At 40.7% G+C, this 19,626-nt stretch overlaps 1 long non-coding RNA gene across 1 annotated transcript in view; it reads left to right on the forward strand.

Moving 5' to 3' along the window:
• Positions 1–19,626, forward strand: part of LOC122231385 — a 152,735-nt gene that overhangs the window by 29,336 nt on the left and 103,773 nt on the right. Inside the window, exon 2 of the long non-coding RNA XR_006208605.1 lies at positions 4,310–4,385. This is a non-coding gene — a long non-coding RNA (uncharacterized LOC122231385). The remainder of the gene's footprint in view (positions 1–4,309; positions 4,386–19,626) is intronic.

The following is a 19,626-nucleotide window of genomic DNA, read 5'->3' on the forward strand; positions in this document are numbered from 1 at the left end:
AAACATGAGGCTCTTGAAGATGTAGACTGTATTGAATAAAAATATTGCCAGGTAAGGAGTTTCTATAAATGAATGTAAGAATTGACTGGACAGTGCAATGTTTAGCCCAGTGACTTGAATATTGCTGGTGTGTTTCTTACGGACTTATTCTAGAAGCAAAACCAATACTAGTTATTACTAACATTATTCATACTAGCAAACATTAATTATAGATTTGGAATTAAAAACTGATTTCTTAAAACAGTTTTCACAACCATTTTTATTTCTTATTAGAACAGTGTACCCACCACTAATAAACAAAACATTAAATAATAAATGAAACTAGATACCTGGTTATGAATGAAATGTAACCAATTTTTGCCAAAATTTTTATTGAAATATTTTTCTTGCATAGATCTTATCTACTTGGTAGTATTTGCTTAACATTGAATTTGAAATATTTAGACAATCATGTTCGTGATGCTCTTTTTTGTGTATTCTGAGTAGACTTAATACGGCATTTGTATACTCCCATTCATTGGGCAATCTGACATCAGTGTTAGCTGCAAAGAGGGTGGAGTCATAACCATGTCCAAAGCTAACATGAGTACTTACAGAAACTTCTAGAGAAAAAAATGTGTTTAGTTGTTTAATTACCTACTGTGTGTTTGCACTGATCCCACTGAAGTGAATGATCTGATTAAGAAAAGGTGCACTACAGAAATCAGCAGTCAGAAGGAGTAAACGCCAAGGTAGACTTGGGGGCAGACTGTCATTGGTCGCAGTCACATGGGACGTTGGTGGTAGAGCATCTGTGGTGAGAGTCAGAGTTCGACTTTCGTGAGGAATCCTGAAAGCTCTTGGTCCCTGCTGCCAAAAAAACGAAATGTTGTGTGAAATGCACATACGGAAGAAAAAGTAAAGGAAGGGAGTTTTAAAAAGTTAAAATTTTGGTTTTGAATACAAGTGAGGGTGTGCGTGAGGGACGGGCAGAGAAGGAGGGAGGGAGAATCCTAAGCAGGCTCCATGCTCAGCCCGGAGTCCGATGTGGGTCTTGATCTCACAACTGTGACATCATGACCTGAGCTGACATCAAGAGTTGGACACTTAACCAACTGAGCCACCCAGGTGCCCCAAGGAAGGGACTTTTAAATTGTGCTCTTCCTTTTGTTTTTAAGGGTCTTGTGTTTTAATGTCTAAGCCTAAACAATCAACATTTAGCTTTCAGAGCGGAAAATCATTGCTGAATCTCTATGACCTGATAAATTCAGGGCAAAATGATTGAACACCTACACTGTGTTTGATACATTTGAAACTGGTTACAAAAGATGAATCTCGTGGATGTAAGAAGATAGCTGAGAAGTGTTTCTTAGGCATCTTCAGTAGCATTTGAAAATTATATGAAGATAACGGGACTGTAGTTTGAGGCTAGGAGAATACAGATTCCCTCAAAATGGGAAATGCACAAGTTGGGGAGGGGCAGAAAGAGAGAATCCTAGGCAGGCTCCGTGCTCAGCACAGAGCCCGACATGGGTCTTGATCTCACAACTGTGAGATCATGACCTGAGCTGAAATCAAGAGCCCGACGCTCAACCAACTGGGCTGCCAAGGTGCCCCAAACATTATTCTTTTTAAAGTGAAGAGTTCCGCGGCATCATAGCGTTCAGAGACTCTGCCACTGTCCAGTTCATCATCGCCGTCGTTACTCCTGGAAGAGCCCTGTACCTGTTCCTCTCGGCCAGTTTGTTTCTGTCCCCCCCCCCCCCACTCCCCGCATCCAGTCTCAGGCAGCTGCCCATGTATTTTCTGTCGAAATGGATTCACCTGTTCTAGATGTTTCATACAAATGTCATTGTAAAATGTGTCATCTTTTCTGCCTCCCAAATTAAGTCATTTTTATCAGAATAACATAGTATAATAAACCCAAAGAAATTTTAACAGCCTAATAAAGATGGAAATCTGTGAAATTGAAATCAATGTTACATAAGAAAAAAATCAAAATTTGTTAAAATGAATCAAGTCAGGTGGGGAGAAAAAGAGACAAAGCAGTGTTAGGAATAATTACTGATGTAATAGAAATTAGAGAGTTAAGAGGTAAGAAGTTTCTATAACATTCTTAAGGTACACCAATAGACATAAATGAAAAGATCCTAAACTTATTGCTACTGAGAGAAATGAGATTAAGACCATTGTGAAAAACCACTCAGCAAAATGAAGACACCTTACTTGGTTAGTCGGTGTGGAGCTTTGCCTAATCAGTTTGCAGAATACTTTGTTTTTTTGTAAAATTGAACACGTACATTCTTACTCTCTGGTCATTCCTTTATTAGAAATACCTTAAAGGAGTGCATGGGTGGCTCAGTTGGTTAAGCATCCAACTCTTGATTTTGACTCAGGTCATGACCTCACACCTTGTGAGATCGATCCCCACGTTGGGCTTTGTGCTGACAGCGTGGAGTCTGCTTGGGATTCTCTCTCTCTGCCTCTCCCCTGCTTGTGCACATGCCCTCTCACTCTCTTACTCTCTCAAAATAAATAAATAACAGTAAAAACAACACACAAAAGAGAAATATACCTTAAATTTACTGTCATATTTATGTACTAGAAATATGCAGAAATGTTCATAGCAGTACTGAATGTAATAAAAATAATGGAAATACAACCAAAAAGGAAAAAATCCCTTGGTAGACAAGTAAATGAGATGCGTATATGAAATAATTGTGGGAACATCATCTTAAGTGAAAAGCAGGTCACAGAAGAAGACTGCACCCAGCATGGGAGGGTACCCAAGTAAACACAGTATTTAAGGATACATTTGTGTTTCAAAGATTGCGTAGTAATGATCAACACTGAGTTTCATGATACAGACCATCTGGGGTTTGGGGCCCAGGAGGACCACAATGGTGGATTCAAGGCTATCTGTAGGATTCTTTTTCTAAGGTTGTAAGTTCACAAATGTTACTTTCATTATTGTAATTCATAACTTATGTAACAGGTAGATGTGTGATTATGATATATTAGATTTACACACTTAAAAAAGCGATAATATTTACAGAGATTTGTGGGGAGTAAGGTAATGGGGGAAACTATACTGTCATACATTATGCCCAGTAAATGTTGGCTGTTACTATCACTTTTCTCTCAGAGGTCTAAACGTTTCTAACTCTGTCAGTAAAAAACACGTTCATACACAGTTCTAACATATTTATTTTTAAATTATGTTAGTACCACTGCTCTAAGAATTCTATTGAACCAATAAATATAAGTATATAAAATATCAATAAAAATATATGAAATAAACAATATTTTTAAATTAGTAAGTTTTATATATTAATGGTAAATAATACTAGTGAGTGTAGATTTCTGTTTCTAATAGTGCCCTATATCAGAACATTTTTATTTACTTTCTTTATAGAGTGTTTAGACACTTACTGTTTTCATAATGTGAGCTGACAAACTCACTTTAGGACAGAAAGAAGCATGAACTCTTACCTGCTTTCATTTGCATTATTAGGAATTAGTCTTTTTATTTATTTTTTAAATTTTTTTATTTTTTTATTTTAGAGAAAAGGATAGAGAATGTTCATGTGTGAGCCGGGAAGGGGGGGAGTGAGAGAGAGAGAGAGAGAGAGAGAGCACGCGCGAGCGAGACACAGACAGACAGTGAATCCCAAGCAGGTTCCACACTTAGCTTGGAGCCCAACGTAGGGTCCCGGGAGCCTGGGACCATGGCCTGAACCGAAATCAAGAGTTGGACGCTCAACCGACTGAGCCACCCTGGCACCCCAGGAATTATTTTTAATGTGTAGTTTCTTTAAAAAATTATTTTAAAGCTAATTGTCCATTGTTTGAGGATTGACTTCATGAAACCTGATACAAGATTGCATAAATCCGTAATAGCTTGCAGTGTGTAGCACTATGCTGAAAATGAGTGCAAGTGTGGGGCACCCATCCCTCCAGGAATGGCCACCCTTCCTGAAATTGTGGCATGGGTGTGCTTCAAATACAAAGAGATGATTCACGTTTCAGTCACAATAGTAAATGTCAGAAAACTTCTGTTTTTAAAATTTGGATGAAAAATACTTTAAGTTCTAAGTCTTCCATCAGTCACTTCCTGCAGGTGATTGTCTTGCTGGTCTCCACTTTGGGTTCATTAATGTCACAAGTGAGGAAGGCTGGCCTACCACCCAGCGTCCAGGCTTCCGTAGTGGTGGCTTTTACCTGGGGGATCATTTGCGATTCTTTGAAAGTTTCACTCGCCTGCTGTCTAGAGCCCAATTGGTTAAAGTATTTATCCATTTAACTGTTGATGAAACCAACTCTGTTTCAGGCAACGTGTTCGGATATGAAGACGCTTCAGACATAATCCCTGGCCTGGAGAAGCTTTCAGCCTAGTGGGGAAGCAGGTAAGTGAACAAGTACAATGTCCTTTGCTAAGCACGATGGTGAACACTATTGCTGTGATGCCGTGAAGTCTGCTTATCTTCATGACACTTCGTGAGGTCAGTAGGGTGCCTGATCTTACTTCATTGTGTAGGTAAAAACACTGAGAGGTCATCAGAGTCACATAGGCCCCAGTACTGTCACGTCACTGTCCTAACCCAGGGCCACTGGGTTTTGAGGACCGTGTACCTTCCACAGCTTGGTACTTGCTGCATCGATTTCCTAAACCTGAGCACCTGTGAGAGAAATGTTGTGCCTTTCTTTCAAAATCCTGTTGATTCTTTTCCTCATAAGGATCTAAATATGAAGTTTCGTATTTCAAGAAACATCCTGATGAAATGAGGAAGGAATGATGTTGATAATCTTGGATGGATACACGAGGGCTTATTAAAAAATTGTTACTTGTTATGTGCAAGACATTTCTGTAGCCAAATGTTTTAAATTGTCATCTTGAGCTAAGCTTCATGATCTCTTTTCAAAATGTAGCCAGGTCATCATCAAGAACAAAGTTGAGATATTAGGTTAGTGTTAGAAATCCCTCTTGCACCAGCTAGGGGGAAAAAAGCCTCGTTAGGTGGTTTTAACTCTCACTTTTGTGATCGTGCAATAGGCATTCTCCCTATTTTCCACTAGTGCTTTGTGTACTAGTCACAACAACAGAGCCATATTTTCAGAAGCAATTTAGTTAGCCAGAATTCTTTTTTTTATATATATATATTTTTTAACGCTTATTTTTGAGACAGAGACAGAGCATGAACGGGGGAGGGGCAGAGAGAGAGGGAGACACAGAATCGGAAGCAGGCTCCAGGCTCTGAGCCATCAGCCCAGAGCCCAACGCGGGGCTCGAACTCACGGACCCTGAGATCGTGACCTGAGCTGAAGTCGGACGCTTAACCGACTGAGCCACCCAGGCGCCCTTAGTTAGCCAGAATTCTTAAAAAGAACTGCTAATCGCCCGAAAGAATTTGCAATCATTAATTAGCAAAGAAAGATTACAGTAATGAAATTATCATGAAATTTAGAGAGCATGAAAAGCATTTCAAAAACATATTTTAGAAATTAATTTGAAGGATAGTGATGATTTCCTATTAAAACCTCGATTTGAGTATAATCTGTTCTGATGAGCCTCTGCTTTTGAGTCTGCATAGGAGAGATTTTTCAGGAGAGAATATTTCATTGAAACAGTTTTAACATTGAAATTTTCAAACCATCAATCTCTTCTTCATTTTCTCACATCATTTGGTTACATTCGTAAATCATCTAAAATGTTAAGCTTAGGATATTAGGATCTAATGTGAAATAAATCACCACTGCAATACTTTTTCTAAAATTTCATGAGTTTGTACTGAAAGAAAGGACATGTGATAAGGGAAAACCCAAATACCACCTTGCATTAGGTTGAGTAGGGTTTAAATAAAATATTAGGCCTCTCTGTTTCTTCCCCTACACTGACTAGGAAGGAAGTTAGGAACTTAACTAAAACGTCCTTGAGGTCCGTGAGGTGGGTAGAAAAATGTGGCCAGGTCCGGGATGCTCAGTGGTGGCTCGCCTGTTGTGTTGCAGCTAAATTTTCCCTGTGTGGTTGTGACATATCCTTTCCCAGCCAGAGCATACAATAGGTGCGTTTCATCAAATTTCCTGTGTGTCAGACACAGAGAAATACCTGGGTGCTGATCGTGTCATCACGTCAGAGCACAGAACCTTAGAAACCACCTCCTCTGGCTGCTTTGTATTTCACATTCGGGAAGCTGGCTCCAGGAGGTGAGCTGTTGCAAAGCCCCTGACGCTGGAGAGGAGAAGTGGAGTGAGAACCCAGGACGCTTGTAACTCAGAGCGTTTTCTCCTCTGCTCTCTTCCTTTCACTGGTGTTCTTTCTGTTCCATGTGGAGCAGATGGTCCTGAAGAGACAATGTTTGTGAAAAAGGACAGACTCTGCGAATGTTTAATTTTGATTCTTCTGTCTCAAGTCTTCCATGTCTGTAATTTGATGCCCTAAGTGGATGTGCTTTGACCTGTTACTCTTGACGAGCTCCCTGGGGAGTGTGCGTTCAGCCAAGCCCGTGTTCACTCATCAGGAGAAAACTAACAGGGATTAACACGCTCCCCACTGAGGTTGTCTCCTTCTTCCACCCTCCACCCCCACCGCCTAATCTGATTTCACCATAACCCAAACCCTACATGTCTACAAACAACTATTCCTTTAGGAAACAGACATGGGAACCAGAGGCAGACCCCAGACAGGGCCGTGGTCAGGTCACAAAACTGTGAACACTTTACGCGAGATGCTTAAAGAGCCAGCGTGTAAAAGAGCATGTCTGCCGAGATAGCAGAACGGCGTCTTCTGCTGGGCCGCTTAACTCGCATCATCTCCCTCTTGGCCCTTCATCTCCCTCCGAAGATGCAAACCTCTGAGCAGCTTTGTCCTCTTGGGAGGTATGTCATTCTCACTAGACTTCTGTTGAGCCCCTCGTACCATTGTGGGCCTACACTCTGCCACTGCCAGGTACGTGGGACCCTGCCCCCGGGGGACACGCTGAGCTGTAGACAGTTGTGCCCCAGAAATCAGCTCAGTCTTCGGCAGTCGCGGTGTAGTCGGAAAGCCGTAACAAATCTATTAGAAGCGTGATTTTTTAAGGACATTTTGTCTTTTACTTCAATGTACTCATCTCTAAACTTCGTGTTCTGTTATTCGCCTACTTTTCAAGAAAACTAAGTAGCACTGTTTGGTCCAGCAATCATTTTTCTTAAATAATAATTTAATTCTGATTCTTTCCATTGCAAAGCTAATAACACACATTTCGTGATGTGAAGTCCTTTTAAAGTATCAGCATGCAGAAAATGTTCTTTACCATTTTAATTAATGTGGCTGTCATATTCCAAATATTCTGAAATACTTTCAAGGGGTGTGAAGTATTAGGTACATAAATAAATAAAAATATTCATTGTTGCATTTCATTAGCACTCAGGCAATGAATAGAAAAGGAAATTTCCATAAATTGATGTATTGAATTTTCAGCTCATTCACTGAACTCAACTCTTTGAAGCCTGTAATTTTCCATCTCGAGTATTCCCTTCATCAAATAATTTACTTCTTCCTTAATAAGGCTCAACATTGAGAACGGCAGCAACTAGTGAGGAAGGGACATGTGCCATGTGTGTCTGTGTCTGTGGAGTGACCTGCGTCCAAAGTAGATGTTTTCTTTGTGGATTTATGGTAGAGGTTATGGCGTCACTGGTGTTCTGAGCGTGACGGGCGGGACAAAGCAGCTGCTCCTGGACAGCAGGTGCTTCTGGCGACAGCCGGGGGATGGGCACAGGTTAGTGACCAGGTCCTGCTCTCACCCTCACCCTCACCCACAGCCGGGGGACGGGCAGAGGTTAATGACTAGGTCCTGCTCGCACCCTCCACTGCTGAGAGGACTCACCTCAGAGCAGGAAGGGTTCCCTTCCTGCCTCCTCTCTTCCCCTTTCAGATTTTCCACCATGTCCTTGCGTTGGTAGAAATGAAGGAGAGAGCCAGCTGGCTGGGAGCCTGGAGCCCTGACTGCACACCTGCAGGGTGGAGGGAAGAGGGTTGCGTCAGGCCTGTGAAGGGTTAGGACAGTGACGGGCTCGGAGATTGTGACCCATGTCCTAGAGGGAGCTTGCACGTGGATATCCACCTTGCCGTTGTTTCCAGTCGTTACATGCTGGATGCACTTACACGCTCCACAAGATGATGGGGAAATACGGAAAAATGGGTAGATAACTGCCTCGTGTCAAGTGGATAGACATAACAATATAAAGTAGAAAAAACTGGAATTGCTAAAGAATGCGCGAAGTGAGTTCACTTAGGTAAGGTCACAAAACACAGGTCACCCTGTACAGTGGTTTACGGAACAAGTAACAGATAGCGATGGGGGGTTACTTGTAGGAAACATGGTGATGGATAGAATTTAGGAAAAATTCAGAGGGGTTTCACCTGTACCTACTATTTGTTTCTTAAAAAAAATATAAATGAGTCAAACATAGCAAAATGTTGTGGTTTATTATAGATGAATGGCCAGTGCGTTAATGCTTATTTTCTTATTGTCTATTATTGGTCAATATTTGAGTTATCCCGTAGTTTTAAAAAAGACATACAAAGAAGTCCGGTGCTCCTTTTCACGACTCCTCGGTGGTTCCAGCGCGGGCACGGGCACCCACCTCTTAGCCCTGGTGGTCGGCTCTGTTCCCGGCTCTGAGTGTCCTTGCAAGGACAGGACAGGGAGATGTCCAGTGCCTCCCAGGGGAAGGCCCTCAGGGATGCTCCCTTTGTATTGGTGATAACGTTTGGCCCACCTACAGTACATGTTTGTTAAATACATGAAAACCAGTGATCTTAGGCAACTGGCAGCCTATTTTTCTAATTTTTCATATGAACTTTGTATTTCACAAATGCTTTGAAGTTTACTGGTTTCCGTTTTTATGGGTAAGAAAACTGTGGCTCAGATAAATGAAAGTTGCTTAGGGTCACCTGTTTGTGTCAGTACAAGATACACCGCCCTGCGTCCTTTTGCCTGTGATGCTCTACCACCCATGGTCAGGGAGGGGTGTCAAAGGCCTCCCTAACCAGCGTACACAGTGCAGACTACTGTGCGGGGACAGAGACCCTTGTGCAAACGTTCAGACTCGTCATAGACCTGTCATCCCCGTGTACTTGTTAGAACATCAGCTGTCATCCTTCACAGCATCACAGTTTGAGGTATCACTTCTCTCTTTATCTTCACACTCAGGAGAGCAGTCGGCTTGCTCTTAGTTCGTCCTGAGCAACATACTTGCTACATGCTGTCCTAGTTGGCTGGCAGTATTTTAACAAGGGTCTTGACAAAATATTCCATCAAAAAGGAAAAAAAAAAAGACAAGACTGATAACCATTTAAGGACTGTTTGAAAGATTTAGGCATCCTTACAGAAGAACAGATTTGGGGGAATGGTGAAGTTTGTTGTTTTTGTTTTAGTTTTTGGTCAAATTCTCAAGCTGTCAGGTTAAAGAAGATTCGGGCATAATCTTTGTGACGTCTAGAGCAAAATGAAGACGGCTGATGGTTGTTACGGAGAAACAGCTTCTCTCAAAGTCATGAACTTGCTAACAGTTAGAATGGACATTGGTTTCTTGTGTCTGATAAATGTGTTGGGATTTCCAGGTACAGGATCGTGACACCAGCATGCACACCTAGCTGGCCTCTTCACTTCCTTTCCGGTAGAAATGCTCTGTTTTCTCTGGACGGATTGCCTTCGCTAAAGTCTCTCATGAGACGTCTACAAAATGGCAGCTTACGAGACATCTTTGTCTCACTCCTGATTTTAGCAGAAGTTCTGTCTGTGTCTGCATTAAGGAAATCTGTTTTTATTTTTACTCGGGAATGGGCGTTGAATTTGTTCAGTGTCCTTTGACTACGGTAATCATACTGTTTTTATTATTTATTATTTATTATTAATATTTTTGAGGGGGGGCAGGGTAGAGGGGGAGAGTGAGAGGGAGAGAGAGAGATTGATTTTTAAGCAGGCCCCCTGCTCAGTGCAGAGCCTGACACGGGGCTCAGTCTCATGACTGTGGGATGATGACCTGGAGTGAAATGAACAGTCAGGTGCTCAACCCACTGACCACCCAGGTTCCCCACAACATGGACTTTTAAATCTTCTGTTTCAGGGTTATTTTCCTTGTCATTGTTGTTTCTGACAGTTGACTCTTTTCCATTGATTTTTACGAAGTTGCTACCTATTTATCTTTTTCAGGGACTTTTTAGAGGAAACAACTTTGTGGTGTAATTACTTGGCTGGATTTTTTTTTGTTTCTAACTCATCTGCTCTATTACTTTTCTGTTTTATCTTTATTTTTTATTTCATGCTTGCTTTCTTATTCAAAAAGATGTAACTGGTTTTTTAATTTTTATTCCTAATTTCTCTTGATTTGAGTGTTTAAAATCATGAATTTAAAATTATGAATCTTGTATATCACTGCTTTCATTGTATTCCGTAGATTATGATTTATGTGTTGTCTTTATCATTTTCTAGCAAGGCTGCATCTAACTTTTTATCCCTTCATTAACTGAAGCTAATACACACACATGGATAGCATATATACACGTGTAAATTTCTAGGAAAGATGCTGTCTTGGGTTTTTGTTTCTCTCTTTGAATGAAATTCCTGTAATGTTTAATTTATGATAGTTATGAGGCTTTCCATAATCCAAATGTTAAATTTTTAAAATATTTAGTATGGATTTGAAATGTATACTTTATCATAAGGATGCAAAGTTTGATAGATGTTCATAATATCTCTTCCGCTTATTGTATGCTTTAGGACTTCTGCATGTTTTTGCGGTGTCTGCGTGCCATGTCATGGACGGAGTGGCATGCTGACTATAACTATTGGTGCCATTCTAGATATTTTTCCTTGCACCTCTTGAAATTTCTGCTCTTAAAAAGTTGTATTTTGGTTCATAGATATTGCTAATTGTTCGGCCTTTATGCAAATTGTGGTTGTTAGCATTCTAGAATGTCTTAGTTTTGGGGGGTAAATGTCTTTGGCTTGGGTTCTAAACTTTTAGCAAACAAAATCGTAACACAGATTCTTTCAAAAGAAAGGTTCTATAAATCAACTTTATAGAGGTATATAATTTACTAGCTGTAAAATACATACATTTAAAATTTATATTTTGATTTGTTCTGTTGAATTTATATACTTGATAAGGACCACCACAAACAAGATATAGAACATTTAGATCATTACCCCCCAAATTCCCTTTTCCCCTTGAGTTGTTTTCTGCCCCAGGTGACCACTACTAATCTGCTTCTGGCCGTTTATCAATCAGTTTTGCCATTTCTAGAATTTTATGTAAATGGAATAATATGCTGTATAATTATTTGAGGCTGCCTTTTTTTAGTGAAAATGATATTTTTGAGATTCATTAAAAATGTAGCAGGTGTTAGTGGGTCCCCTCCCCGTTAATAACTTAGCAGTATTTCATTGTATGGAAATATTCTAATTTGTTTATCTGCTTACCTGTTGATGGATATTTGGGTTATTTCCGGTGTTTAATTACTAAGGATAAAAGTCCTATGGATATTCATATGTATCTTCATTTCTTTTGGTTAACAATTAAGAGTGAAATTCCCAAATTATATAGCAAGTGTTTTTTTTTTTCTTCATAAGAAACTGCCGACCTTTTTTCCAGTGTGATTGAAAGATTTTACATTTTTTCCAAAGTTAAAAAAAAAAATCACCATGACTTCATGTCCATATCAACACCTGTTACTGTCACACTTTTAAGTTTCAGCCATTTTAATAGGTATGTATTAGTATCACATTGTGATCTTAATTTTCATTTTCCCATTGACCTATGATGTCAACCAGTTTTTATGTGTTTATCGGACATTAATATATCTTTAATGAAATACTGTTGAAATCTTTCTTCGTCTTTCATTAGGTTGCTTGTCTTCTTGTGAATAATTTATTAATATGGTGGATTAAATCTTTTGGTATAAGTATGTATATATAAAGAGAGAGCAAGAGAGAGCTTAGAAGTTTATAAGTATGTAAGAGAGAGAAAATTTTCTCTCCATCTCTAAACTACCTTTTCATTTTTATCACAGTATCTTATAAAGAATAAACATTTTGGGTTTTGACGATGGCAACTCAGCATGGCACCTTCAGCTTCTGGGTATCAACTCTACTTAGTGTTTCTTTTAAAACCACAAACTTGCCACACTTTCCCTTGCCAAAGGCAACTTCTACCTGATTCTCTTCTCTGCTGCGATCTCGTGAGCTTCCTCTCTTGCTTTTGGGCTTTTATATCCGCCATTATGTTACATTATCACAGTAAACTCTGTCTCAGTTACACTGGATGCATGCACTGTAGGTGATAGCAATATTTGAATTGCTTTTGTTTACACAGCACACACACACACACACACACACACACACACACACACACACACACAAAGTTTAGGAATTAAAAGTCAGGTTGCCTCCATTATTAAACCGCCTTTCAAAATTTGAATTACAACTAAAAATTTAGTAGCACGTTGATAGTCACAGGGAAATTATGTCATTTGTTATTACCACTATTTCTATAAGATAGGCAGAGAATTAATTTTAGCTTCACTTTATAGACAAAGAAAAAGAAACTCCACATTTTTTTATTTCATATTCCTATGGTTGTAAAGTGAAAATGCAGAGCCAGGAATTCATGATATATACTCTTCCCAATCTACTGTGTTGATTCTTGATAGCTATTTTCCTTTTGGACAACTCTAACCTGTGTTAATGGAACCAAGAGAATGATACTGTAAATAGAGAAGGATTGTCTGTACTGGAACATGGCTCAGAAGTACCAGGTGGAAAGACAGAATCAAAGCAAGAGAATTAAATGTGCCAGTGAGTGAGTGAGTGACTGTGTGTGTGTGTGTGTGTGTGTGTGTGTGTGTGTGGTGGGAAGGAAGGAGGAGATAATTGTGTGGGGATTAAGAGGTAGAGAGAAGATTTGATTGGTCAATTAGATTTCACAGTCTCAACAGTGTTTTCTAATTCATAAACTTTATGCTTACTTTTATTTACTAAGCCAAAAAAGCATAATAGCTTTAGTACAGTGGTATCAGGTGACCAGTGCACAAATTGTTGTGAGCATTCCTTTTTCATATTAAGGAATCATTATCCTAAGTGAAACTTTGCTAAGGGGCTTACCTGACTTTTATTTTCTGAAAGTGGTTTAAAGGGAAAGAAGAAATACAGAAGATGTTTTTAATTTTATAGAACCATTGAGATACATTTATTCCTCCAGATGTATTCGTGTAGACTATGAAGACTGATGAGAGAAAGTGGGGGTGAGAATCACAGCAGAGGAATTCGTTCTCTGATTCTGCCCGTCTGTTGGTATGTGGCGACCCCTTACATAGAAATGGTTACATTTGTGGCCACTTAGCTCCTGACGCTGATTTACAGCTAGAGTCTCACAGAGTGGATTTTCTGTTGCCTAACTGTGATACAGAGACACACATAGATGTCGCGGGAGATGGGTGATCGCGCACAGTCGTTCTGATCAGGTCGGGGTGCTTGGTGTCTCTGTTCAGTGGCCTTCACACACAGGTCTGCCCACAGGCTCTCAGGAGCAACTGAAAACCGGCATAAAACATTACCCCACCTCCCCTCTCAAATTCAGTTTATGCGGTAATATTGCTGGTCAGTTTTAATAGTGGTTCACTTAAGAAAGCAGGGGTTCTTAAATAAAAGATTTTGTGATGGGATTAAGGAGATGAAGCTTATTTTACTTAATTCAAAAATGGGGGGGGGGAGCTCTTTGTATGCATAGGGAAAGGATGTAGAGAGGAGGAAAGGGACTTTATGAGAGGGGAAGACTGTTCTGACGATTAAGGGGATGTTGCAAATATTAGCAAGATACAAATTGTTTTTAATTACACATCCGTTTTAGATGATTCCAACTTTGTAAGGTGGTTTCTCATAAAATTAAATGCAGGCATCTATTAAAGGACTGTTTCTTATGTTTTCACTCATATGTGCAAGACTCAGAAGACTGAGGGGAAGAGGAAAAAATAGTTACACACAGAGAGGGAGGGAGGCAAACCTTAAGAGACTCTTAAATACAGAGAACGCAGGGAGGGTTGATGGGGGTGGGGGAGGGGGAAAAGTGGGGGATGGGCATTGAGGAGGGCACTTGTTGGGACAAGCACTGGGTGTTGTATGGAAATGATGAACCACGGGAATCTACCCCCCAAAACCAAGAGCCCACTGTACCCACTATATGTTAGTCAACTTGATAATTATGTTAAAATACAAAAATAAAAATTTCTGTATATATATTTTTACATTAAAAAAAGGACTATTTCTTAAAGGTCTTCTTTCTACCAACAAGTCACAGAACCAAACAAACTGCCTCCGGTTATTTAGACCTTTGAGGTATAATGATTTCATATGTTTCTTTTTACGGAACCCTTACCTAGGGAAAGGGGAAAAATAACAAACATGCATTCCTAGAGAATAAGCAGTCACTACACAAGCATTTAACCCTGACGTGATGATGTCACTCTGAAAAGCCGCAAATGAAGATAACGAATAACTTTTTGGAAACTCGTATGTCTAGCATTAAGAAATCTTTTCAATTCCAGATCCGTTTACTCCCCTGAAAGTATCCAAGCTGAATTCTTTTTTAATTCAGCATCTAAGCTGTCTGTCTAGGGCAAGATCATTGCTACCAGTGATCTCTGTTTGTTGACTGTTGCCTTAACAACGAGCCTTTCATTGTTACATTGCAGTTTTAGAAAAGGTCTCTCCTTTTCTGTTTCTCCTTTTGAACCGCTTCAAGCGTGTGACATTTAATGAAGTACGGAGAGCCTTCTCCCCCTGTATCTGCGCCCTGAGAATCCCTGTCCGGTCCGGTAGCCATCCACCCGACCACATGACTGCGAACATGACTCAGCAGTTTGTCGTCAGGGAGGTTCATGCCCACGGTGGCTGGTTTTGTGTTCACCTACACAGCTCCCTGCTCAGGTTAGCACACCCAGAGGGGAGAAGTGAGCCCTTGTGTTTTAATTGATTCTCTGTCACACAACATTTCAATTTAGAGAATCATGGAGAAAGCTACGCACACAAAATACCCATATTTAGGTCTTGTTTATTTAAATTATTTGTGTAAACTGATCATGGGAAGTAGCTGATTCTGTTTTGTGCTGAGCAGATGTAACTTCAGAGAAAATAATAATTTAATCTTCCAGATTTTTGCAGTCAGAACGAGGCTGTGTCGTGGGAATAGCTGAAATCAGATCAGCCGTGGCCAGAACCAAACGTACATGAGAAATGTAGACACTGTTTTGCTGATAAAGGTTTTAGCAGAGGAGTAGAAAATAAATTCCTGCTTAGGTTAATACAAAATAGATCAAATGATCAGGGACCATAGTGGTTTCCTCCCGACCTGCTTCCTTGTGGGTTTTCTCTGTGAGGGTGTCTGGTAGGTAGGCAGGGGGTGTGGCGGGTAGGGGGTCAGGTAGGTGCCCAGAACTGAGAGAAGATGGGGCAACCCTGCCAGGCTGCATTTTACGGCATCCTGTCGGGTCTGCCGTTTGAGTGGGCCTGTCCAGGTAGAGCTTGCCTAGGCTTCATCATCAGAGAATTAAAGAAAGGTGACCTTGTTGAAAGAGAAATGCCTGGTAGAAAGTCAGTTTTCGCTTTATATCAGCCTATTTGCAAACTTCATAAACCTTGTGCGGGAAGAGCTTTGCAAGGGCAGCTGGATCTGAACGTGGCGTGGTGGTGCTTCAACACTCGGAGACCGTTTGGCCACAAAAGTTTGGAAAATTAACAAAAAATGGAAGCAGTGTTTTTCTTTCTTAGGAATGGTTCAGAGAAATGCTCAAATTGCCATTTCTGTAAAGAAGTAGTCTTAGCAGAAAATTTTATTTTTAAGTCTTGTTTGTTTTAAATGAAAAAAAGCCGAGCATATGCATTCATGTGGCATCTTTATTTCCAGAACTTTTAAATCTACCAATAGAATTAGAAATACTGCACATTGAAAACACCATCGCAGAGTGTTTTTACCCTGCATTCAGTTTCGTGAACTAGATAGAACACAGAGTCCTTGTGTGTAAATTGGGAATGATAATACCTTGCTCATGGGTGGTTTTAAGTTTATTTATGCTTAATTTTTAATTTATGAAAGAATTCCTTTCGGGGTGGGATAGTTGCCACGATTCTTTGGTAACCCCAACTAAGGATCGCCAGTATGCATAGGATTAGTGGTTGCAAATAACAGAAACCAATTCTGCTTTGCACACAAAATGCAAGCTCTTTAGTGGGAGAGCATTGAAGAGATCATGGTATTTCCCCGAATGCCGGAGGACCGGTGGACCGGTGGACCGGAGGACCGGTGTGGGGACTCCTAAGGGAGGAAAGGCAGAGGTAGGATCCTGTCAGAGAACTAGTCTGCTTAGGACACCTCCGTTCAACTCTTAAAGGAGATGGCTCCTGGAAAATAGTTAGAGGGGTGCCTGGCCCAGGAAAAGGACTTACTTAGGTAGGATGGCCAATTACTACTTTGATTTTGAAGAGTCATTTGAAAGCAGAACTTTAATGGGGGAGAATGGGATGGAGAAAGGAATGTCTTCATTTTGGACTGTGAGATGCTGCTCTGAGAGGGATAATCTTTGGCGCAGAACTGGTTGTCCCCAAAGCACTAGCCTTGGGGGAGTCACAGGTGGAGGACTGCACCCACGCTGCCATCCAGTTACGTGCTCGGGCCACTTCTGTCGTTTTGTGTCAGGAATTGTGCTCAGAAAGGATGAAAGAAAATCATCAAAGTCAAGTTAATATTCTCTTACTACACTTCAAGTGAAGATATCCTTTGTGTGGGAATAAGCATTTTTGTAATTAGATAGCGACATACAAATTGATTGGCGGATCAGTGGAAAGCATTTTTAAACGATGAGAACAAAAAAGCCAGCATCGTCCTTTAGGAGAAGTGTGAAAACAGATACTCGTTGGAGATGGTTTTAAAAAACTATGACTGAAGACCAGTGACTTCTGTCTACTGTAGACAGATGACAGCACCACTATTGAGTACGGGAGTAGATGCGTGCCTATGCACTTTTAAATAAAATGTGTCTCTTTAAAAAAAAAACAACACATATTTTTGAGAGAGAGAGAATGCGTGCATGTGCACAAGTGGGGGAGGGGCAGAGAGGGGGGGAGAGAGAGAATCCCAGGAAGGCTTGACATGTCAGCACAGAGCCTGACGTGGGGCTCGAACTTACCAACCGTGACATCATGACCTGAGCTGAAGTGGGACAGTCAACCGACTGAACCACCTAGACTCCCTAATAAAATGTATCTTTATGTGAAAACACATTGAACGTCCAAATATGATAGAAATTCTGTGTCCTTCTGGTTTGCAGAGGGTCTCTGGAGATATAGTTTGACATAATTTGTACAGCAATGTTTAGACTCTTTTAATTTTTGATGTGTCAGGGGAAAAATGGGGAGATGGGATAAAACTTAGGGTTTTTGTATTGTCCTGAACAGTACAAGACGTGTGGTCTGTGAGCCAGTTACACTTCCATGTAAAGGAAAGGGTATTGTGGACCCACTGGAGATCAGTCAGTCTTAAGAAATTGTTATTATTCCTCTTGATGTTTCAGCTGTGGTTTTGAATCAGATTTAAGTTCCCCCCATTTCTCAGTTTTAAACTAGAAGTGATACCGTTTTCAGGAATCCTCTGTGGAATATTATCTTACACAGTAATAGTTAACATTTCCGCCCGTGTGCCTTTCCTTGTATGATCTCTAGGAGGGGTGTATACGATACAGCTCATCAGAGGGAAATAATGTTTCTTTCTTGACCTAGCTACTGCAGTCTCTCATTCCATACCTGACGGTGATGGTTACATTTGTGAATGTGCCACCTGATGTCCTTGGAATACTGTAGCTTTAGAGACGTTTATACACCGACTGTGCTAGGAAATTATCTAGCTGAAAAGAATATCCAGTTAACTGGATTAAGAAAACTAAAAAACCAAAAACCAAAAACACATAACTATGCTTTATTAATTTATGATAGAATTCCTTTTAGGGCCTAGATATTTGCCACGGCTTTCAGGCAAGTACAGCTAATGCTTGCCAGCATACATCGGATTAATAGTTGCACATGACGGAAACCAGTTCTTATTTGCACAGAAAATATCTGGTGGAGGAGTTGAATAGATCATGGCGTGTAGCTGAATGCTAGAGAGCCTGATGTGGGGATTCTTTTTTTTTTTTTTTTTTTTTTAACGTTTATTTATTTTTGAGACAGAGAGAGACAAAGCATGAACGGGGGAGGGGCAGAGAGAGAGGGAGACACAGAATCGGAAGCAGGCTCCAGGCTCCGAACCATCAGCCCGGAGCCCGACACGGGGCTCGAACTCACGGACCGCGAGATCGTGACCTGAGCCGAAGTCGGACGCTCAACCGACTGAGCCACCCAGGCGCCCCCAGGTGTGGGGATTCTTAAGGGAGGAAAGGCATAGGAGCCTGTACTCCAAATCTACTAATTCTCTAAATCTGACATACTTATATCCAAAACTATATACTCTTTCTTGCATTAAAATTTTTTTTAATGTCTATTTATTTTTGAGACAGACAGAACATGAATGGGGAGGGTCAGAGAGAGAGGGAGACACAGAATCTGAAACAGGCTCTAGGCTCCGAGCTGTCAGCACAGAGCCCAACACGGGGCTTGAACTCCCAGACCGCGAGATTGTGACCTGAGCCAAAGTCAGACACTTAACCGACTGAGCCACCCAGGCGGGGCCCCATCTTTCTTCCATTTTAATGGGTGGGTTATTTGTTGTTAAGTTTATGCTGTGTCCTTTGAAATGAGCATTGGGTCCCAGAGTCTTGCTTACTGAAGGACTTTGATCGTGAAATTGTTTTCTGTCTTTTTTGCATTATCATTTTCCCTGAATTGGATCATGTGCATCGTTGTATAAATATATTCTTATATCTGAGAGATATTAAAATCTGTTGACCACATATCTAGTTGAACTACTGCCACTTAAGTTCTCTGCCTCCCCCTTTTTTTGTTTTTACACAACTGCAAATCTGCCAGTACTTACTATATCCGTATTATCTTCTCTTTTATCTTAAAAAATTTTTTTAAATGTTTATTTACTTTTGAGAGAGAGCGTGGGTGGGGGAGGGGCAGAGAGAGAGGGAGACAATCCAGCACAGGTTCCAGGCTCTGAGCTGTCAGCACAGAGCCCGATGTGGGGCTTGAACTCACAAACGGTGAGATCATGACCTGAGTTGAAGCCGCATGCTTAACTGACTGAGCCACTCAGGTGCCCCCTCATTTATCTTTTGAATCCATACCAAAGAGCCTTTTCTCTCCATCATTCTGTGCAACTATCTTTTTTTTTTTTTTTGTAATTCTTAATGACCTACATCTTATTTTTTTTTTTTTAATTTTTTTTTTAACTTTTATTTATTTTTGAGACAGAGAGAGACAGAGCATGAACGGGGGAGGGGCAGAGAGAGAGGAAGACACAGAATCGGAAGCAGGCTCCAGGCTCCGAGCCATCAGCCCAGAGCCCGACGCGGGGCTCGAACTCACAGATCGCGAGATCGTGCCCTGAGTCGAAGTCGGACGCTTAACCAACTGAGCCACTCAGGCGCCCCCTCATTTATCTTTTGAATCCATA

This window comes from Panthera tigris, chromosome D1 (genome assembly GCF_018350195.1).
Source record: "Panthera tigris isolate Pti1 chromosome D1, P.tigris_Pti1_mat1.1, whole genome shotgun sequence".
In the NCBI taxonomy this organism is placed as follows: Eukaryota; Metazoa; Chordata; class Mammalia; order Carnivora; family Felidae; genus Panthera; species Panthera tigris.